Here is a 23,616-nt window from a genome sequence, read left to right as displayed (position 1 = left end):
CAGACATGTAAGTGGCTCCTTATGAAAACCTGTGTGAAAGGGTGCTCTTGTGCTGGCCCATTCCTGATGGTTTATTCCCCTAGAATTGGTGCTCAGGCCATAGTTGGAGTAGCCTGCCTTGATCTGGATCTTGCATAAGAAATTCAGGGGAGCTTAACATCTTGTTCAATGTTTAAGTAACTTGGCATCAGATTAGGTCTGAGGCTCCCCATCCATGGTATTTAATAATGAATATATGTATTTGGCCTTGGGGTGATGACTAGCCAAATATTCTACCAATGTCTTCCTGACATTTAGTATCCTGTACCTGACATTACTCTGAACTTGTATTTTCAGGTCTTTTGAATGATATGTCTTTTGTCATTTTGGATCCTATAGGCATGTCTGACAAGATTTCAGCCCAGTAAATGACCAAAAAGGTCTTGATCCTCTTGCATCATGTTGACTTAACTGAAGTTAGGAAATTGTAATGTAAACAAATAATCGTAATCTCTATAAATATTTGGCATTGTGAACATAAATGCTTTGGCAGAAGGGGAAAGGAACATTTCATTTATTCATAACTGACAGTAACTGCATTTTACTAATGAGAAATAGAGGCAGAGGAAGGTTAAGATCTGCTAAAACACACTTCCAGTAAGTAGCAAGGCAGGACTCAGGCCCAAGGATTGCAGTCACAGAGCTGAATTTCTGTTCCCCTCTCTCACAGCAAATACTCATTTGCTTGAGGTAGCCCCCTTGCTTACCTAGAGCACCAGTATTTTCTGTGTGATATTTTTTCCTTTACAAAGCACATTGCGTTTGAAGAAAAAAAAAAGTTTTGTTTTTTAAAAATTAACTTCAGGAAGAGATAGAACAAGAAAAGTCTATTTCTACTGGACCTATAGAAAGAGCAGTATTTATTAATGATGCAATGAAATTTACATTTTGAGCAAGGCTGTCAGAGTTAAAGCAGTTGTGTTGAGCTGGTGGCTAATTCTGCATTGGAATCCTGTTATGCATGCAGGAACAGCCCAGGTCTGGAAGCAACTGCTGCTACCTCACATTGCCTGCCCTTAATAGTAAATCAGTGGCCTTTTGGGTTTTGAGTTGACCTTTTGCTCTTTTTCTTTCTTTCCTTCTTTTGTTCTTTCTTTCAAGATTTTATTTACTTGAGAAAGAGAGAGAGCATGAGAGGGGAGAGGGTCAGAGGAAGAAGCAGACTGACTCCCTGCTGAGCAGGGAGCCCAATGCAGAACTCAGTCTGGATCAGGACCTGAGTCAAAGATAGTCTCTTAACCAACGAGCCACCCAGAAGCCCCTCAACCTTTTGCTTTCTTGTCTTTCCACACTATTTTGTGCTGGTCAGTGAAAGACACATAAAGGCTGGTCCTCTTCCAATACATTTTCTGTCCCGCCCATTCCTACAGTCATCTTTCTGAATCTGCTTCCCTTCATTAATTGTAATAAATAGAGACATGTATTTACTTAATAAATTTACTTCATGTATTTACTTTGTAAATTTCTTTGGTAAATCCAGGGACTTTAGCTGGACACTTACAGGACCTCAGCTAAGAGCTGAGTGAATTGTCTGTTTAAAGGAATTCACACTGAGTTGTTAATGAGGCTTGGCATGGCAGATTGCTTTCAAAGGAGAAACCAGTTAACGCAAATGTATCTCTAATTGGTGTAGTGGGAAGGAATTTTTTTTGGACAGGGGCCACAAGTAATCCTTTGTTTCCTGTCTTGTTTCACCCTCAGCCCCCAACTCTTAGCCAAGAAAGAAAATTCAGGAACTAAACTTGCATCTGAATGCCTCAAGAATTCTGTTTCTTTCAGAAGATAAAGTATCACCTGAGAGCGAGCCTCCTTGTCTCTCTTAATGGGAATTTAGAGCCTGTGTAACACTTAACACTGTTTTAGGTTAAAAAGCCCATGGGGTTGACAACATAGCAGTAAATCCAATATATAGCACTGGCATTCACTGAGAATCTTCCTTGCTTCTGGTATCTGACCCTCAAAAAAGAGTAATGTGGCAGCCGTTGTAGGACTTGAGATCTAGAAGTTAAATCCTGGTTCCCTCCCTTCTTCCCTATCTTTGTGACCTTGGACAAGTCATTTTACTGCTCTGGGATTTAGTAATGTGTATGAAAGTACTGGGCACATAGTAGGCCCTCCATAAATGTTACTTTCTGGCTGTAATTGAGGTCTTCCAGGAAATGCACATTCAATTCAGGGAAGGAACATTTGATGAATCTTTCCCTGTTGAATGCCCCATGTTCCCCCCATACTCTTCACACACTTCCTCCCATCTATGCATTATTGACACACATGTTTATTGGTCAGAATGTTTCTGTGTGGAAGAGATCATTACTTGTCTGTTTTGGTATATATTATCTACCTCTTCATTTATAATGGAACCCAGATTTTTGCCTGAGCACATAGCCATCCCAATACAGTTTACATTTTCTAGCTTTCCCCCTTGCCTCTCATGACTTATTTTTGGCCACCAAGATGCAATGAAAATTGTATATAGAACTATCCAGAAATGTCCCTAAATGAAGAGCCATTCCCTATTTCTTTCATTCCTCCTTCCTGCTGGATTGAGTGCAGATGTGATACCTGGAACTTTGATAGCTATCTTGGGCCATGAGGTGGGAGGCACATACTGAGGATGGAAGAGCAAAAACAGAAAATTGGTTGTTTCCCCACCATACCTACCCTAGACTCTCAAATTGCTAGACCTTATTTAGATGAGAGGAAATAAGCCACTGTTATTTCAGGTTTTTTTGTCACTTGTGACCTAACATAATCCTAAATAATAAAGCCTGTATGTTCCAAAGGGCAGGGGTTGGGATGGGGGCAGTTCTTTAAAGTAATACAACTAATCTCTTCTAGTTTCCTTTGAAACAGGATATTAGATGCTAAGTTGAGGTGTTATATATAGCTCTGGTTGCAAAGCAAATTCTCAACATGGATCCAAGCATAAATGTTTGTAGGTCTAAGCATCCTTAGGACTTGAAGGATGTTTACTGAACATTGATTATTTGCTGGACTCTGTGCTGGGCATGTCAAGGATGCTATTTTGCATTTATTCTGTTTTGTGATTTCTGTGGCCTTAAGAACACAAGCATTATGCAGTAGAAGATGTGGGGAAGAAATAGGTCAAAGAATTTTCCCAGGTGCTTCCCTCTAAGTCCCTTAAAACTAAGCAGTGTACTCCTTTTCTATTTCTACATAGATGCTACCAGGTGGCCACAATCTGGGCTCCTACTCCTGCTTCTCCCTGACTAACAAGGGCCTATTTTTGTGGGGATCAAACTTCTTTCAAGGTTTCTTCTTCCAATCAAGTGGCTATGGGCACAGAAGTGCTCAGAAGAGACAAGTTGTTCTTTGCCCCCACTCTCCAGCCCTTGCCCTCTAGTTCAGTCATACAAAGCACTGCTAAATAAAAACACTTTGGCATTTCTCAGAATATCTTACTCATTATAGGATTTAGTTTCATCAGCTGTTCTATCTACAATATCTCATTTACTTCTCACAGCTAGGTACTATTTTCATTTGTGTTTTATAGTTGAAAAATCTGGGGTTTAAATTCATTCAAAGTTACTAAGCTAGTAAGTAGTAGAGGCAGGATTTGATTTTGGGTATTTGACCACTAAGCTATATTATCTTCCTAATGTTGAATTCCTGTTAATATATACCCCCATGTCTAAATCTTACCATATAATTTCATTTGGAAGAACCTAGAGGATGGGGTGCCTGGGTGGCTCAGTGGGTTAAAGCCTCTGCCTTTGGCTCAGGTCATGATCCCAGGTCCTTGGATGGAACCGCGCATCCAGGCTCTCTGCTCAGTGGGGAGCCTGCTTCTCTTTCTCTCTCTCTCTCTCTCTCTCTCTCTCTCTCTGCCTGCCTCTCTGCCTTCTTGTGATCTCTGTCTGTCAAATACATAAATGAAATCTTTACCAAAAAAAAAAAAAAAGAACCTAGAGGATCATGAAATACATGAGATTTGGGGATGAAATATTTTGGGTGAGAGATTGAGAGAGAAATTTTTAGCTCACAGTTTAAAGGTATCTTGCTTTTAGGTATGACTGGGTCCAGGTTCTCAACTGATGTCATTAGAACTGGATATTTTTTTCTTTGTCTGTTTTTGTCTAATATGGGACATGAACACACAATCCTGAGATCAAAAACTGAACTGAGATCAAGAGCCAGGAATTCAACCACCTGAGCCACCCAGGTGTATTTCTGTATGATTAAGCCACTTTGGGGGAAGCTACATGCATTGAATCCAATCCTATAGGATATGCAACCCCTACTCTTGGGAGTTACAGTGAAAGTTTGAGCTGGCCTGTGGTCTGAAGTGTAGTCCACCCATTCAGATACATGGCCTGATAATGTGGGAGAGATGCTTTCCCAAAGGAAATGATTGTCCACTTAACAGAAGCAAAGAAAATACTCCAGGCAGGAGCTTCAGATATTCACAGCAATGCCTCTTACTATATAAAAGCTGTGGGTTAAGGTCTGAACTGGGCAGAAAGTAGCTGCCCCGCACCTGAATTATTGCCTACTTGATCCTCTACATCAGTAAGTTACTCTGAATAAAATTCTATATAAACTCTATGGTGTGTCCAGCTTCATTTTTCAGTCTCAAGAGTGCATTTTCTGTCTGGAGGATACTTTACTGCCCCTTCACCACCTTCTAACTATTGGCAAATCAGCCAGGAAGCTGAAAACAAAACAAGCATGGATAATGAGGCCATGTCACAAGAAAACCTGTTGTCTGAGAGGGAAACTCCAGGTTGGCCAGCCACCTCCATCTGGGGAGATTTGACCATGTTTTTTGAGCATTGTACATGTATGAGTACAGGGATGCCCCCCAAATGCCCCAGGGATTGTTAGATACCTTGTCTAAAATGGTGGGGAAAAGGAAATGGAGAAGGGAAAGTGAATAAGCTATTGCAACAGTAGCTTGTGTATTAAGAGATGTCATGGAAATGGAGTTACAAGTAAGGAAGAAATTGCAACAGATCAGAGAAGCATTAACTTTGAAAAGGAATGGGCAAGCTGTGTGTTTCTCTAATGCAGACATGTCCAAAAGAATCCAACAACAGGAAGAATGCTTAGAAAGTATGGCATGTGAGGGGCACCTGGGTGGCTCAGTGGGTTAAAGCCTCTGCTTTCGGCTCAGGTCATGATCCCAGGGTCCTGGGATCCAGCCCCACATCAGGCTCTCTGCTCAGCAGGGAGCCTGCTTCCTCCTTTTGATCTTGGGGTCATGAGTTTGAGCCACATGTTGGGCGTAGAGATTACTAAAAAAATAATAAATCTAAAAAATTATGGCATGTATGATGGTAAAGATGCATGGGTGCAGACTACCATGCACTAAAGGGAGAATTACTATATCTCAAGAAAATTAGGACCCTTCAGCATGTCATCCCTGGGATAATGACTCCTCTGATGAAATGGACGTTATCATAGAGGAGGAAAATTATGTATAGGCATGTCATTTGATTCAAATAAAGACCCAGGCCAGCTGTGAATCAAAGTAGCCTCAGTCACTTGCTCAACATGCCTCAAGACGAAGATTATATGCCACTGGCATGGATGAGAATGGCCAGCACTTAGCTAATTTGATTAATTGGATAAATGCTAGCATTAAGGTAGTCTGCCTAAAAAAAAAACAGATGTTCCCTCCCCTCCATTACACTGGACGTCTTAGGAAGAACTACAGAAATACAGGAACTGGGTTTGAAACATGCCATTTACACCCGGCATTTTAAAGTTCCAGATAATGAATTATTTTCCTCTGGTGTGAAAGGCTGTATCTTAGAGTCAGTTCTAGAGGCAAGTTAGAGGACTTTAGTATCTGTCCTTGCTTCTATGGTTAATCAGCTCCTCGCTTTAGTAGCTGCTGTGCTGGCTGACTTAAATGAAAAATGAAAAAATCTGTTGGGGCACCTAGCTGGCTCAGTTGGTGGAGTGTGGGACTCTAGATCTCAGAGTTATGAGTTCAAGCCCCACATTGTGAGTGGAGCCCACTTAAAAAAAAAAAAAATCTGTCACAAGAAAAATAAATGGGTTGAAAAACAAGCTTGGGTAGATGGGAGAAGAGGACCCTAAGTTCACCTCATCCCATGTTTGTTTACAACTAGATTTTACTCATGTCCAAGTAAATAAACTGGAGAGTGATTCAAAGACTTGCAGAACAAACTCCACAACTAAATGTAGAAAAGAAGCTGCACCCAAAAAGTTAGAAAGGGCAGAGATGGTGTTGTCAGGAGCTGCCTGGAGGAGGAAGGTGCTGCAATTGTGGAGAGGGGAAACACCAGGGAGCTCACAAAAGGAAAATGAATTTCCATAATGTTTGGCCTTGAAAACCTGAGGGGTTGGGAACACCTGGATGGCTTCCTCAGTTAAGCATCTGCCATTGGCTCAGGTTACTATTCCAGGGTCCTGGGATTAAGTCCCATTTACAGCTCTCTGCTCAGTGGGAAGCCTGCTTCTCCCTCTCCCTCTGCTGCTTCTCCTGCTTGTGCTCTGTTTCTCTGACAAATAAAAATAAGATCTTTAAAAAGAAAGAAGGAAAACCTGAGGGGCTGAATTCCATGAATTTGTATAACCAGTGGGACTTGGAGCTGAGAACTCTATAAGTCAGCTGACTCAGCACTGGGTGACCTGGCAGGGCTAAGGATAGATGGGTCCTACCTTTAAAGAGACAACAGCCCAAGGAGAGGCAACATAGAATTGTCAATTTGCACCAGGGGAGGAAGATCTATTGATACTGATTTTGGAGTGTGTTAGGTTACTTCTCCACAAACAAAGGAGCTGGCAGTCTCCATTTTCTTTTCCAGCCCCACAATGGGAGGCAGCGCTGCCTACCCTGCTAGCAGTGTGCCCCAAACACATGTTCTCCTGAGGATTCGCCAACTCCCAAGTCCGCTGGCCTCCACCCTAGACTCAGGGGAAATTTTGTTAACACCACTCATGCTGTACCCGTGGCTGGCTGCTGCTGCACTTCAGGAGATATGGCCTAGGACTAGTAGCTCAGTGCAAATTTTGCTAACATGATGTGAGTGCCTGGGCAGCCACAGTATGCACAGAAGCAATGAGACCCTGGCCACTGCCATTGCCATGAGCTATGCCCCAGCAGCAACCAGGCTGTGGGGCATCCAGTCTAGAAGCAGCAGCTCAGTGCAAATTTTGCTAACACTACTGCCCTTTCCCTGAGCCCTTCTATTGTCATGCTGTCTCAGAGTCACCCTGCCTGGGTCTCTCTAACATCACAAAGAGCAAGCACAGCCCACAACAGGCAGGGAATCAGTGCAGACATCTGGACTAAAAGGAAGTGACTCCAACATAATAGCAGGATGCAAACAACCCACAAAAGAGACCCCTCTGAAGTGGCACGTTCTGGTGAAGAGGGGACACTGAACTAAATGGCACTATAGGACCTTTTCTTCATAATTCCACTAGTTTCAAGAGTAGAAGACATAGCTGACTTTCCTGACACAGAGAGACACAGAAAGGTAGACAAAATGAGGAGACAGAGAAATATGTCCCAAGTGGAAGTAGAGGACAAAATTAGAGGGAGATCTAAGTAAAACAGAAATAAGTAATATGCCTGATACAGAATTTAAAGTAATGATCATAAAAATACTGAATGGCCTCAGAATAGGGTGGAGGACATCAGTGAGATCCTTGACAGATTAAAAAAAAAAAAAACATCAGAAGGATAACTCAATAAATGAAATTAAAAATACAACAGATGGAATAAATAGTAGGTTCAGAAAGCAGAGGAATGTATCAGCAACCTAGAGAATAGAGTAATGGAAAGTAATCAGACTGAAATACTGTCTAACGATAACAACTTGGAGAACTCAGTGACACCATCAAGTGTAATAACAGTCACATTATAGAGATCCCAGAAGGAGAAGAGAGAGAAGGGGGGCAGAAAGTATAATTGAAGCTGAGAACTTCCCAAATCTGGAGAGGGAAACAGAAAACTATATTTAGGAGGCACAGAGGTCTCCCAACAAATTCAATCCAGGAGGGTCCACACTAAGACACATAGTAATTAAAATAGCACAAAATAGTGATAAAAAATTTTTAAAGTTACCTTTCAAAAAATTTTTAAGTTTTTTTAAATAAAAGGCATGCTTGGGTGGCTCAGTCAGTTAAGTGTCCAACACTTGATTTGGGCTAAAGTCATGATCTCAGGGTCATGTGATAGAGAGCCTCTCTATCTGCCCCTTCCCTGCTCTCTCTCTCTGTCTCCCTCTCTCTCTTATTCTAACAACAATAACAACAAATTTAAAGGTTGCAAGAGAAAAAATAGACAGTTACATACAAAGGAAACCCAATAAGGTTATCAGGTGATTTTTCAGCAGAAACTTTGCAGGCCAGAAGAGAATGGAATGATGTATTCCAGCGCTGAAAGGGAAAAATCTGCAGCCAAGAATACTCTATCCAACAAGGCTATCATTCAGACTAGGAGAATTGAAGAGTTACCCAGACTAGCAACCACAAAAATATTAATGGCCACTAAACCATCCCTACAAAAAAAGATATTAGAAGGGGACTCCGTAAGTGGAAAACAAAAACCGTAGGTAAATATAAGAAAAATAGGAAACACAAAAGGAAACAAAAATTAACTATATCTGTAAAAATCAGTCAAGAGAAACACAAAACAAAAGGATATAAAATATGATGCCAAATATCTGAAATGTGGAAGGGAGAGGAGTAAAAGATGAGTTCAAAATTAAGTGACCATCCATTTAATATAGATTGCTATGTGCAGAAAATGTTATATATGAGCTGATTGGTAACCACAGATCAAAAAACAATAATAGATATGCAAGAACTAGAGAGGAATCCAAGCATATCACTAAAGAAAATGAAAAAAAAAAAAAACTATGAAAGAGAAGAAAGGATCAGAGAAAAACTATAAAACAACCACAAAACAAGTAACAAAATGGCAATAAATGCATATAATAATTACTTTGAATGGAAATGGATTAAATGCTCCAGTCAAAAGATGTAGAGTGATAGAGTGGATAAAAAAACAAAACCCTTCTATATGTTGTCTGTGAGACTCATTTCAGACCTAAAGATTCCTGAAGATTGAAAATAAGGAGATGGAGAAACATTTATCATGCAAGTGAATGTCAAAAGAAAGCTGAAATAATAATACTTGTATCAGACAAAATACACTTTATTTCTTCTTATTATGTTATGTTAGTTACCAGACAGTATATTATTAGTTTTTGATGTAGTGTTCCATGAGTCATTGTTTGTGTATAACACCCAGTGCTCCATCCAATATGTGCCCTCCTTAATACCCATCATCAGGCTCAACCATCCATCCACCCCATCCCCTCTAAAACCCTCAGTTTGTTTCTCGGAGTCCATAGGCTTTCATGATTCCCAACCCTCTTCATTAACTGTTCCTTCTCCTAATGCCCTCCATACTATCCCTTATGGTCCACAAATAAATGAAACCATATGATAATTGACTTTCTCTGCTTGACTTATTTCACTTAGCATAATCTCCTCCAGTCCCATCCATGTTGATGCAGATGTTGGGTATTCATCCTTTCTGATGGCTGAGTAATATTCTATTGTATATATGGACCACATCTTCTTTATCCATTCATCTGTTGAAGGGCAACTCAGCTCTTTCCACAGTATGGCTACTGTGGACATTAGTGCTACAAACATTGGGGTGCATATGGTCCTTCTTTTCACTACATCTGTGTCTTTTGGATAAATAACTAGTAGTACAATTACTGGGTCATAGGGTAGCTCTATTTTTAATTTTTTGAGGAATGCCCACACTGTTCTCCAAAGTGGCTGTACCACTTTGCATTCCCACTAACAGTGTGAGAGGGTTCCCCTTCCTCCACAGCCTCTCCAACATTTGTTGTTTCTTACCTTGCGAATTTTTGCCATTCTACTTGGTGTAAGGTGGTATCTCAATGTGGTTTTTATTTGAATTTCCCTGATGGCTAATGATGATGAACATTTTTTCATGTGTCTGTTAGCCCTTTCTATATCTTCTTTTGAGAAGGGTCTATTCATGTCATCTGCCCCTTTTTGCCTTGATTATTTGTCTTCTGGATGTTGAGTCTGAGAAGTTCTTTATAGATCTTGGATATCAGCCCTTTGTGTATAGTGTCATTTGCAAATATCTTGCCCATTCCATGGGCTGCCTCTTAGTTTTGTTGACTGTTTCCTTTGCTGTGCAGAAGCTTTTTATATGAAGTAACAAAACTCATTTTTGCTTTTGTTTCCCTTGCCTTTGGAGGTGTGCTTGAAAGAAGTTGCTGTGGTCAGTGTTGAAGATGTTACTACCTATGTTCTCCTCTAGGATTTTGATGGATTCCTTTCTCACATTGAGATCTTTCATCCATTTTGAGTTTATCTTTGTGTATGGTATAAGAGAATAGTCCAGTTTCATTCTTCTGTGTATAGCTGTCCAATTTTCCCACCACCATTTATTGCAGAGACTGTCTTTTTTCCATTAAATATTTTTTTCCTGCTTTGTCAAAGATTATTTGGCCATAGAGTTGAGGGTCCATATCTGGGCTCTGTATTCTATTCCACTGGTCTATGTGTGTTTTTGTGCCAGTACCATGCCGTCTTGGTGACCACAGCTCTGTAATATAGCTTGAAGTCAGGAAATTTGATGCCCCCAGCTTTGTGTTTCTTTTTCAACATTTACATGACGATTCGAGGTCTTTTCTGGCTCCATACAAATTTTAGGATTGTTTGTTCCAGCACTTTGAAAAATGCCCTTTGTATTTATATCAGGATGGTGTTGGTGTTGAAAGTAGAGATTGCTCTGAGCAGCATAGACATTTTAACAATGTTTGTTCTTCCAGTCCCTCAGCGTGGAATGTTTTTCCATCTTTTTGTGTCTTCTTTAATTTCTTTCGTGAGTGTTCTGTAGTTCCTTGAGTACAGATCCTTTACCTCTTTGGTTAGGTTTATTCCAAGGTATCTTGGGTTTTGGTGCTATTGTAAATGGAATCAATTCTCTATTTTCTCTTTTTACAGTTACATAGTTAGTGTATAAGAAAACAACTGATTCCTGTGCACAAAATACACTTTATTTCTTTTAAAGATTTTGTTTATTTACTTGACAGACAGAGATCACAAGTTAGGCAGAGAGGCAGGCAGAGAGAGAGAAGAGGAAGCACGCTCTCTGCTGAGCAGAGAGCCCAATGTGGGGCTTGATCCCAGAACCCTAAGATCATGACCTGAGCCAAAGGCAGAGACTTTAACCCACTGAGCCACCCAGGAGCCCCCAAAAAAGACTTTAAAACAAAGTTTGTAAAAAGAGACAAAGAAGGACACTATATAATAATAAAGGGAAAATCAAACAAGAAAATATAACAATTGTAAATATTTGTGCACCCAACATGGAAGCATCCAAATAAATGAAATAATAACAAACATAAAGGAACTTTATTGATAATAACACAATAATAGTGGGAGACTTTAATATTCCACTTACACTGATGGACAGATCATCAAAACAGAAAATCAGTAAAGAAACCATGGCTACAAATGACATACTGGACCAGATAGATTTAACAGATTCATTCAGAACATTCCATCCTAAAAGAGCAGAATACACATTCTTTTCAAGTACACAAGAAATACTCTCCAAAGTAGATCACATATTAGGCCACAGAACAGGCCTCAACAAATATAAAAAGAGCAAAGTCATACCATGGATATTTCTGACCAAATGGTAGTATACTAGAAATCATCCACAATATAAATAAATAAATAAATAAATACATTAAAAGAAGAGATAATACTTTTCTACTCAAACTATTCCAAAAAATAGAAGGAAAAAACTTCCAAATTTATTTTATGAAGTCATTATCACCCTGATAACAAAACCAGATTAACAAAACACTACAGAAAATAGAACCACAGGCCAATATCTCTGATGAACATGAATGAAAAAAATCTTCAACAAAATTCTAGCAAACAGAAACCAACAATATGTTTATTTTTTAATGAGTGATAGTAAAGTTTATTGAATAATAGAATACAAACCTCCCAAAGAGAGAGGAGACTCCATAGGTTTGCCCCGGAATCCAACAATTTGTTTTAAAATATCATTCAGCATGATCAAGTGGGATTTATTCCTGGAATGCAAGGGTGGTTCAATATTCACAAATCAATGTGATATATCACATCCATAAAGAGAAGAGATAAAAGCCATATGATCATTTCAGTACATGTAGAAGAAACATTTGACAAAGTAAAACATCCATTAGTGATAAAGCCCTAAACAGTATAGGTTTAGAGAAAACATACCTCATAATAAAGGCCAAATACCTGAAGCTAACATCATAATGGTGCAAAACTGAGAGCTTCCCCACTAAGGTCAAGGATAAGACAAGGATGTCCACTCTCACCACTTTTATCCAAATTAGTACTGGAAGTCCTAGCCACAGCAATAAAAAGCACCCAAATTGGTAAGAAAGAAAGAAAGCATTCACTATCTGTAGATGACATGGTACTAAATATAGAAAACCCTAAAGACTCCACCAAAAATCTGTTAGAACTAATAAATAAGTGAAGTAAGGTCACAGGACACAAAATCAATGCACAGAAATCTGTTGCATTTCTATATGCTAATAATGAAGTTACAGAAAGAGAAATAAGAAAACAACCCTGTTTACAATTGGACCAAAAATAATAAAATACCTAGGAATAGACCTAAGCAAAGAAATGGAAGGCTTGTACTCTGTAAGCTATAAAATACTGATGAAAGAAATTGACGATGACACAAAGAAATGGAAAGACATTTCTTGCTCCTGGATTGGAAGAACAAATATTGTTTAAATGTCTGTACTACCCAAAGCAATCTACACATTTAATGTGATTCCTATAAAAATAACAACAGCATTTTTAAGAGAACTATAACCAAAAAAAATCCTAAAATTTATATGGAACCACAAAAGACCCTGAATAGCCAAAGCAATTTTGAAAAAAGAGAAAAGCTGCATGTATCACTATTCCAGGCTTCAACTTATATTAAAACAAATATGGTAATCAAAACAGTATGGTACTGGCACAAAAGTAGACACATAGATCAATAAAACAGAAGAGAAAATCCAGAAATATTGCACAATTATATGATCAGTTAATCTTTGACAAAGAAGGAAAAATATTCAATGGGAAAAAGACAGTCCCTTCAACAAATGATGTTAGGAAAACTAGACAACTACACGCAAAAGAATGAAACTGGAACACTTTTCTCGCACCATACACAAAAGTAAACTAAAAAGTGGATTAAGACCTAAATGTGAGACCTGAAACCATAAAAATCCTAGCATAGAGCACAGGCGGCAATGTCCCTGACATTGGCTATAGCAATATCTTTCCAGATATGTCTCCTGAGGCAAGGAAAATAAAAGCCAAAATAAACTGTTGGGGTTACATTAAAATATAAATCTTGTGCACAGTGAAGGAAACAGTCAACAAAACTAAAAGGCAACCTACTGAATGGGAGAAGGTATGTGCAAATGACATGTATGATAAAGGGTTAGTATCCAAACTAGTACTGACACAACTCAACACCCAAAAGAAACAACTAATCCAAGTAAAAAATGGGCAGAAGAAATTAAGAGACTTTTCTCCACAAAGAAGACATCTGGGTGGCCAACAGACACATGAAAAAGATGCTCATCTTCACTCATCATCAGGGAAATTCAAATCAAAATCACAAGATATCACTTAACACCTGTCAGAATGGCTAAAATCAGGGGCGTCTGGATGGCTCAGTGAGTTAAAACATCTGTCTTCAGCTCAGGTCATGATTCCGAGGTCCTGGGATGGAGCCCCGCATCGGGCTCTCTCCTCAGCAGGGAGTCTGCTTTCCCCCCTCTCTCTCTGCCTGCCTACTTGTAATCTCTGCCTGTCAAATAAATAAATAATATCTTTTTAGAAATGGCTAAAATCAGAAGCACAAGAAACAACAGGTGTTGCAAGTATATGAAGAAAAAGGAACCCTCTTATAGTGTTGGGAATTCAAACTGATGCAGCCACTATGAAAAACAATATAGAGTTTCCTCAAAAAGTTAAAAATAGAACTATCCTAACATCCAGGAATTACACTACTGGGTATCTACCAAAAAAAGAAAAAAATACAAAAATGTTAATACAAAGGGATACATGCATTCCTATGTTTATAGTAGCATCATTTATGGTAGCCAAATTATGGAAGTAGCCCAAGTATCCATTGAAGAAGAGGATATATATGTATATATAAATACACACATATATTTATATATTATATTTTATTTACACATATATGTTTATATGCATATATACATATATAAATACACACATTTATTTATACACACACACACACAATGGAACATTATTCAGCCATAAAATTGAATGAAATCTTGCCATGTGCAATGATATGGATGGAGCTAGAGAGTATAATGATAAATGAGATAAGTCAATCAGGAAAGACAAATACCATATGGTTTCACTCATGTGGAATTCATGAAACAAAACAAATGAGCAAAGGAAAAGGGTGGGGGAGAGACACAAATCATGAAACAGACTCTTAACTATAGAAAACAAACTGATGGTTACCAGAGGGAGGTGGGTGGGCAATAGGTGAAATAGGTGATGGGGATTAAGGAATGCACTTATGATGAACACTGGATGATGTATAGATTTGAACCACTGTATTGTACACCTAAAACTAGTATTACACTGTATGCTAACTATATTACACTGTATGCTAACTAATTGGAATTAAAAGAAAAATGGAGAAAAACAGAGAATACTGTCAACAACAACAACAAAAAAATGGCAGGAAGGGCATCAAAGTCTCTCATAAACAATTTCGGCAAGTCCTAATATTATCTGGGACCCTGAGAGAAAAAATGTGGACAAACGCAGTTCCGTCTTGCTGATCCTATGGAAAGCATTGAGAAGGGAGGGCAGTTTGCTTCCTTAAGAAAGGCTAAGAAGGTGTATTGCCGAGTGCCCCTCCACTAGCAGAGGAGTTTCAGGGGTAAATACCCTCTTATCCCTAAAGAGTAGGGGCTGGGTCAAAGTTGTCCTCTAGTGCATGCAGTGGGGAAACAACCAGAGGCTGGATGTTGAATTGGCTGTTGGTTGGTCTCTCACTAACAAACAGACTGCACTAGCTCTAACAGACACTGGAGCTGAGTGCACACTTGTTTATGGAGGCCCCTCAAATTTTTAGAAAGAAATAAAAGCTATTGGTGATTATGAGGGACAAATTATCAAGGCTATACAGATTCTTCTCTACCTAGATGGGCAGTCTTCCTTCCTGCTTCCTTTTTTTTTTTTTTTTTTTTTTTTTTTTGTCAGAGACAGACAGAGAGCAAGCACAGGCAGGCAGAATGGCAGGCAGAGACAGAAGCAGACTCCCTGCTGACAAAGGAGCCCGATGTGGGACTCGATCCCTGAACACTCGGATCATGACCTGAGCTGAAGGCAGTGGCTTAACCAACTGAGCCACCCAGGCGTCCCTTTTGTGCTCTTTTTTAGTGTGCATTTCCTCCATTCCCGAGTGTATTTTGGGGCATAGATATTTTGCAAGATCTAGATCTAACCATAACGATGGGCAAATTCAGTTTGCATATTTGAGTAGTGAAACCCATAGTCATGGGTCATGCAAAATGGGAATCTGTACAACTACCATATCTAAAGAGTAATAAACATAAAACAGTGTAAGCCACTTAGGGGGCATAATAAGATTATGACCACAATTAGAGAATTAGAAAAGGTGGGATGATCAGGCCTGCCCAAAGGCCATTGAATAGCCTTCTTTGGCCTATAAAGAAATATAATGGGACCTGGGGAACGACAGGATTATAGGGAACTCAATAAATTACTCTGCCCATCCTAATATGATGTTATTGTTAGAAAAAACAATTATGTCATCCTTTAAGACATCTCATTATGTATTGGACTTGTCTAACACCTTTTTCAGCATTCCATTAGGATTTGACTCCAAGACAGTCCACTTTCAAATGGAATGGGAGACAATGGAGTATACCCCAAGAGTATGTCCATAGTCCCACAATTTGTCAAAGGAGGGTAGCCAGAGATTTGGAAAAATGGATATTGCCAGAGGAGATGGTGCTTTCTCATTATCTAGATGATGTTAAGTTAACCTGTAATGATTAATCTTCCTTGTGACAAGCAGATGTCATTATAGGCATACTTGATGTCAAAAGGTAGAAGGTAAATACCAACAAGATCCAAGGGCCAGATCAATCAGTGTAGTTCCTAGGCTTTAGCTGGTTGGGTAAGGCAAAAGTGATGCTAGAAGCGGTCATTGATAAAATGCAAACCTTCCTAATTACTAAAATGATAAAGAGATTATAGACTTTTGTTGGTTTATTGGGTGAAAGGAGACCTGTTATTCCCCATCTAGTACAGATGCCTGGTTAAGAGGAGAAGACAATGTGACCGGGGTGCTAACCAACAAGAGGATTTCTTAAAGGTAAAAATGGTAGTAAAATGAGTACAGGCCCTGTACTTGTTTCTTCAAAGAAGAAACTATATCCCTGGGGATATAAATGCCAGGTGTGAGTTGTGAATTAGTGTACATTCATATCCAGAAGGGTTTGGCTTGGACTTCTGGCAATGACAGAATGGGAGACAAATCCCATGAGGATTCTGGTCTCAATTATGGAAGGGAACAGAAACCAGGTATATAGTCTCATCAAGAAACATCTATTAGCTGTATATTTTACACTGCAGCAACAGGACTGACTGCCTACCTATGTTGATATGAACCTCTCTGCAGAGAACTTCACTTGTTAGTAGGGCTGGTCACATATATCAACCTACCCAATTTCCAGAAGTCAAGGACATTATGCCACCCTCCCATAAGTAAAGGAAGGGGTAGGCATGCCTCCAGTGGACACATGGTACACTGATGGCAGTTGTCAGGGAAACCAGCCAGTTTGGCATTCCTCTGGTATCTGATTGGATTTTGATGTACTTTGGTTCAAAGAAGAAACTAAACAGAGTAGTGAATGGGCAGAATTGAGAGTGGTATGAATTGTGTTGATGCATGAGACCATACCCATCCATTTGGCCACTGACAGCTAGACAGTGTAGGAAGTGTTAACAACATGGATATTGCAGCAGCACAAAGAATTTTGGGTTTTATTAAACAGATTCTTGTGGGGAACAAAACTATGGAAAGATATTTGGAAAATATGCCCCAAGCCTGATGCAGCCATCCAAGTATTGCTGGTTTCTGCTCACTCCTCATTCACACTACCAGGCAATCATAAGGCAAGCATTCTAGCCCAGGCACAAGCTCTTCTGCTAGAGGAAATGTTGACCATATCTGATGCAGCAGAATGTGTCCACTGTAAGTTGGAATACTGAAGTCCCCAAACCACTCATGAAATAGTAAAAAGATTGCATTTGTCTTTAAAATATTCTAATTAAGAAGCTGCTGACAAGAACTGTTCCCAGCACCACCTCAGGCAATGGCTATTGTGCCATATGCTGGGCATAATGGATGGACTAAATGCCCAGTTTCTCATTGGGAAATAGAGTATCGAGGCCCTTTGCCAGTATCAGAAGGGCACAAATACCCACTAACCTGTGTGGACATGTCAATAGGACTTATACAAGCCTTTGCCCATAAAAGAGCTAATCAGACTGCAACTACAAAGGAATTAACAATGATAGAGGGCTCAGATAGGTAGTGACCAAGGGACACATTTTACCAGCCATGAAGTCCAAGAATGGGTAGACTTTCTACCTGTCATCCAGTCCCACTGCTGCAGGCCTAACTGAAAGGGTGGATGAACTAATAAAAAACACATTAAAGACTGTCACCCGAAGGTTCCCCCAGAGGATGGTCTCTGAGACGAACAGAGGCAATTCAACTCCTTAATGCCCTGTCTATAGCAGTACAGACATCTGCATATGAATACCTAACCAACAACAACCTTGCAGCTCTGGTGCTAGGGTTACAGTAGTCAGGAGGTCGGAGGCCTATCTGGGAAGAAGGACTCATTGTGCAATTGCCATAAAACCTCCTACCTGATAAGACTTTAGTTCATTGGGGATTGCTTTGGGAGTGCCACCCCACACAGGGTGGCTTGGTGTCCTAATCCCTTGGGGCCAAGGGGTCATGTCTGGTATTATTCTTAACCCCCAGTTCTACCTTGTCAGGGCCCAATCTATATGCAAATAACTGCTTCTCAATCTCTGACACTTGGTATGGAGGCAGGGTTGTTAGTATGAAAGCCATCTGAGATGCCTATGTACAATATAGATAAACCCTCTGATAATACTAAGGAACAAAATATACGGTATCACTCCCCAGGGAAAATACCCAAGCCAGCAGTAGTATTGACTCATGGAGATCAAACGATTACCATGTTGTTACTAAATGAAGATTTACAATACCTATTGCCTATAAAATATTTGTCTTATTGCCCCTAGCCTCCTATTGCTGATGTGTTTCTTTCTGTCACATCGGGAAACATCTTCCTGTCATATACCACTACTTAAAACTGTTGGGTCTGTGGAAAGGCCTCTTTACTATTTAACAGTTGCTGGAGAACCATAATTCTAAGTATTTTCTTTGGTCTGATAGCTATATTAATATTGTTGCTGTGGCATAGGAAAGCAAGTCACCTCCCAGCATCTGACTCTAGGGTCATCATGGAAGAATGGTGTATAAAGATGTTGAGGGTGGAGTGTAGTGTTGTCAGCTAACAATACTGACTCCATGTTTGGCCCTCCATCTTGTTCATGCCCAAGAAATGGCCTCCCTCAGGGTTACATGTTCTGAGCCTTCTGGAGGTTAATGTATGCCCTGAACAGAACGTGGGAAGGCTTGTTCTGATCTTCCCTAAACTGGCACACAGAAGGTTCCACTTTCAGATAACTAGTAGATAACTGGTGCCCAGAAGGTACCACTTTAGCTAACTAACAGAGAAAACTGGTGCACAGGTGGGGCCACATTAGATAACTACCCTTTGATCCCCCAACCCCCCCACCCTGCACTCTATAAAAGCTGTAGACTAAGGTCCAAACTAGGCAGAGAATAGCTTCTTAGTGCCTGGTCTATTGTCTGCCAAATCTCCCATCCCTCCCTACCTTCCCATCTGAAAATTACCCTGAGTAAAACTGTGTAAATGGTATGGAGTGGCTTCACTCATTTTTCAGTTGTAAAGTGCCTTCTTAGTCTGGAGGATACTTTTATCATCCCTACTCCACTTTCTAACAAAATGGCTATCTTTTAAATTTCTGTACCATGTTAAATTGTAGACACCATAATCTCTCCCTTCACACTAACCCTAAGAATAGGAACTTTATTCTGGGGTGCCTCGATGGCTCAGTCAGTTGAGAAATCTGGATTTTTAGCTCTGGTTATGATCTCAGGGTTATGAAATCAGACCCTGCCTCTGCTCCACTCAGAGTGGAGCAAATAATCTTAAAGAGATTCCCTCTTTCTCTCCCCCTGACCCCCCTACCCCGCTCACACATTTTCTCTCTCTTAAAAAAAAAGAAAAAGAATATTGTCCTATGTAACCATTATCACACCCAGAATAATTAACAAAAATTCTTTAGATTTTGCCATGTAATTATGCCATGTAATAGTCATTTTTATATTTTATATAAAAGCTAGTGTTTTGAGCCAGAACTGAATTAGGATTCATGTATGTATCACATTGCTGTAACTTTTAAAGTTCTACCATCATCACTCTTTATGTTAAAAAAATAATAATTACTGTTTATTATTTCCAACTATAATTTAGACATGTTTCAGGTGCCTAGGTGGCTGGTTGGTTAAATCTCTGACTCTTTTTTTTTTTAAGATTTTATTTATTTATTTGACAGACAGAGAGAGCGAGAGAGAGAGCACAAGTAGGCAGAGTGGCAAGCAGTGGGAAAGGGGCAAGCAGAAAGAGAGAGAGAAACAGGCTCTCTATGGAGCAGGAAGCCTGATGTGGGGCTGGATCCCAGGACCCTGGGATTATAACCTGAGCCAAATTTAAGCATCTGCTTAACTGACTGAGCCACCCAGGCACCCCTAAACATCTGACTCTGGATTTAGGCTCAGGTCATGCTCTCAGGGTTGTAAGATAGAGCCCTGCCTTGTGCTCCACGCTCAGCTGGGAGTCTGCTTGAGATTATTTCTCCCTCTCCCTCTACCCACCACCCCCCCACCCCTGCTGACTGCAGGTTCTCTCTTTCTCTAAAAATAAAATTTAAAAATTTTGACTTTTTATAAATTTCCAATTACTATTGGATTTTTACTAGACTTCAACTAAACCTATACATTATTTTGTGCAGAAGTGAACATTTTTTTTTTACTATATTTAGGTTTTCCTTACAGCATCCTCTTTGTTTCATTATTAAAATATTTTCTCTTAGTGAAGCTTTGTTTTTTATAATATAAATTTTGAGTATTTAGTGTTATAATTATTTCCAAGTGTTGTATTATTAATGCAATTTTTCTCATTTTAAGTGATCATTGCTGATGTAAAGGAAATCTATTGAAACTCTTTTATTAGTTCAAATTAATTTCAGTTGGTTATTTGTGAACACCTACTTATAAAAATTAAAATAATGAAACTTGACAAGCTTTAATACAGGGCTATGATTTAATACAAGGCTAAGATTTAATATAGGGCTATGATTTCCAAAATAATGTTAAATAAATATGTCAGTTGTGGGCATCCTTGCTTGTTTCTAGATTTCTTTTACAATTATTTATGATGTTGACTCCTAGTCAGAAATTCTTATGCACAACACTCCAATGAAAACACCTTTCTTGGTCAAAATACCCCTTTATTTAGCTGATTAGCTTATAGCTATTTCTACATTCCAGTTATGAAGAAAGACTTCACTGAACATATGTATGTTTCATAGGAATCCTCAATATATATCATATTTGCACATCATCAATAGCAGAACTCGAGGAAACAACTACACAAAAGAGTACTAACTTGGATCAACATTGAGGTATTTTCTTCCAACCATAAGAATGTGACAATCTCTACTGAGGTGAGATAGTTGTAAATGAAAACTATATGCATATTTCTGAGAAACTCTTGTCATATAACTCTACAGTAAATTTTGGTTACTTTCTTTCTTCCAGATTACTGGACATGGAAGATCTCAACCTACAGGCAGGGGCTGCTGGGATTCAAACAGTTCATCTGCGTGGTTTGTTTGGGATTTTAAAAACTTATGCAGAAACTATCAGCTACAAGGAATTACTACCTAAACCATGGCTATAATGAGTTTTAGATGTGCTGGCTTAACATGAGAAAGTGTATACATCAGAGGTCAATCAGGAAAACAGAAATCACTCTGGGCATTTCAGGCAGAGGGTTAATATTAGGTATCAGGTGTTTACAACATTGAAGAAGAGAAAGTCAGGGGAAGTTACCACCGGCTTCCAGGTTTGAGTTGTTGCTGTGGTCCTGAAAGCAGTGAGTTGTGGCTGTCACACAAGAACTACAGGAACTAGCCACCAATCATTATTGCTGCCTTGTTGCATAGAGATGAGTGACTAACAGTGAAATACCTGTGGTCATTACATTTCCCGTCTCCTTCATCGCACATACCTATCCACTGCTGCAAGAGGAAAAAAGAAATGACTTTTGCCTCTCTTGTGCCTAACTAACATTGAGTGTATTTGTGGCTGACTGTAAATTTCGTCCAAGATCCTGGAGGAAATGTGATCAGAGAACTACAATTCGAAGACTCTCCAGCGTCTGTGATACAGAGAATAAAAGGGAGTGGAAATGCGTTTTGGATAAAGAAAAAGAAACAGTCTACTTCTTTGGCTACTCAGCAACCATACAGATCTTTCTATTTATATTCAAGTTTACAAATAACAGCAGCAAAATTAGCCTGCTCCTTCCTAATGTAATGCAACATTCTCTTATACAAAGGAAAGCATATCCACCATTTCCTCTGGAAGGGGACAGCCAAAGTCTCATCAATCATTATGAATGATATTTCTAGTCCAGTCATAATCCCCTTTTGATATTCTATACACAGTGGATTAATTTATAATGTTAACTACCATCAACACAACTTATATGAAGGAATAAAAAGGGGAACAGGAAGAAAGGTTGATAAAGTACATATATAACAGAACATGGAAAAGTGTACATAGGAACTTCATGCTTGTGTCTGCAACTCATCATTGCACTATAACTTACATTTATAATCTCCTTAATAAACTACCTATATCCTGTCCTCTTTTTTCCTCCGCCAGTACCTTAGCGTCATGATTTTCTACCAGTAATGGGATGACCCAAACCTCCGCTTCTGAAGGGTCTGAGCCCTTACTGGCCCTGTCTATCTAGGGTTACTATACTTTTCCATTACATTTTAGTCATTGGACATGGAAGTACTGTGAACAGTGTGAAGCAGTAAACCTACCTTCTGTTTATAATTAGCATCAGTTGCCTCACCTGATAAAGTAGTCCCCTTCTTTGCTTGTTGATTTAATGGCATGAAGAGTCCCAAATGTCCAGGAGGGAGCCTTAGCTTCCAGTTCAATAGGATCATTGTTGTATTTCCTGAATGAAACATTACTTTCTTTGGACCTAAGTTCTCTAAATCAACAGAGTCAAAAACTAGAATGAGGGTAATCTCGCACTGTTAAGTCCATATTGTACTCCTTGGACATTTTCAACATGACATCACTGAGCAAATACTGGGGTGGTTGGGGACGGATTCTCGCTGACATACACAGAGTGAGCAGTCTTGTCCACTTGATTATTGGGAGCCTCACATGCAGTCAGTGCTCTTTGGTGAATGTTCACATGGAAAGCTAATTTTCTCATTTTGTGACATTCTAAGAGGTCCAAGTAACTTCTCTTCTATTCACTGATTCTCCAGTCTTGTTTTGCAACAACCCATTATCCATAAACCATTAGCCACTATCCCAGAGTCGGTGAGGTTTGTAGCTCTGGACATCTCTCTTTCCAAATGAATTATTTCAAATTCTGCCCATTTAGAGAATTTCTCTTTCCTGCTGTCCTTCAAGGCACTTCGTGAGTGTGACTATAGTTTCATATATTAGTTCCATTTTGTTTTTATCAAATATCATGAAGAACCAATTGTGCATCAATTCTTTCTTTGATGAGACAATACATGTGGACTGAAAAGGAGGAGTCAATGTAGAACAAATAAGTGTCACAGGAGTCTTAAGCATTTGTTTATGAAATTACTAGAACCTTCAGAAACTGGTTGAACCCATCTACTGGATAATAGAATGGATACCACTTCTACTTGAAGTGACTCATTATTAATGTATTCAGTTTTGTGGCCTATGATCAGTCCAAGAGTTATTTCTGAAAAAGAGCATTTTGTTGCAGGAAATGGCATGGCTTCGCTTCAAAACCTATGTGTCTATTCTGTGATTCTCCTATTAGTGCTTACCAGACAGGCCAACATTGGATTTACACATATGTGCCACAGACAGGCCAGCAGTGGATTTACTAGGTCATGAATCCCAAGGGTTAGACAAGATTATATTTCCTCTTTCATTGGCCCCACTAAAAACTGGCAACTTTATAGGTAAATGAGTTGGAGTAGTACACATAAATGTGA

General features: G+C 39.3%; 1 long non-coding RNA gene across 3 annotated transcripts in view; it reads left to right on the top strand.

Moving 5' to 3' along the window:
• The window catches only part of LOC309846284, a 39,188-nt gene extending 16,934 nt beyond the window's left edge, over positions 1–22,254 (top strand). The window contains exons 2-4 of one of the 3 annotated variants that reach the window (XR_014301846.1): positions 9,076–9,138; positions 20,914–21,048; positions 21,143–22,254. This is a non-coding gene — a long non-coding RNA (uncharacterized lncRNA). The remainder of the gene's footprint in view (positions 1–9,075; positions 9,139–20,913; positions 21,049–21,142) is intronic. The other 2 variants (XR_014301847.1, XR_014301845.1) reach the window with 2 other exon arrangements.
• The last annotated feature ends 1,362 nt before the right edge of the window (positions 22,255–23,616 follow it).

Source organism: Mustela nivalis (assembly GCF_964662115.1).
Source record: "Mustela nivalis genome assembly, chromosome: 13".
NCBI lineage: Eukaryota > Metazoa > Chordata > Mammalia > Carnivora > Mustelidae > Mustela > Mustela nivalis.
This window is presented reverse-complemented; position numbering and strand designations above follow the sequence as displayed.